General features: G+C 45.7%; 1 protein-coding gene across 1 annotated transcript in view; it reads left to right on the top strand.

Annotated features, from left to right (window-relative positions):
- Positions 1 to 462: 462 nt before the first annotated feature.
- Positions 463 to 571, top strand: part of PCDH9 (protocadherin 9) — a 4,508-nt gene continuing 4,399 nt past the window's right edge. The window contains 1 exon segment of the mRNA XM_010293375.1: positions 463 to 494. The gene's annotated coding sequence lies outside the window, so the exon portion shown is untranslated.

Consider the following 571-nt stretch of genomic DNA (forward strand, 5'->3'; position numbering starts at 1 on the left):
CAATAACCTATTAGGATTTTTTTTTTTTTTTTGGTGGGCAACTATCACCCCAGAGATAAAGAGGGACAGAGAAGCACCGCCAGCCCAACTCTTGTCATTTCCAGTAAGAAGTTGCAGACTTCATGTAGCTGTCTCTGCTCTGCTGAGAGAGGGATGGAAATTGTGTGCAGTGCAGAGTGGAAAATACCCCCGGTCTGAAGAAGTGCACCGGATTTTTGCTTGCTGTTTGTTTGGGTTGTTGCGTGCACGTTAAACACCCGAAGGATCGCCGCTTAATAGAAATGAAACGTGGAGAGGATGACTAACGACAGAACTGTGAATTTGTTCCCTGGAGTTGCTAATTTGCCACCCCGAAGCAACACATATCTCAAGGAGGAAGCATTTGGCTGCCGCTGATTTCTCCAAAACTGGTGGTTTACCAGATGCATTGTGCTGTATCTGCTGGAACAGATCATTGCTTAGCTGCAGCAGATCGTCAAAGGTAGACGACCAACGTAAGTGCAAAGTTACCCATACACTGTGATGCATTTCATTTAAAGGGGAGGGAAAAAAAAAAAGCCAACACGCAGGG

The sequence above is a fragment of the Phaethon lepturus genome, unplaced genomic scaffold, assembly GCF_000687285.1.
Source record: "Phaethon lepturus isolate BGI_N335 unplaced genomic scaffold, ASM68728v1 scaffold2638, whole genome shotgun sequence".
Lineage (NCBI taxonomy): Eukaryota > Metazoa > Chordata > Aves > Phaethontiformes > Phaethontidae > Phaethon > Phaethon lepturus.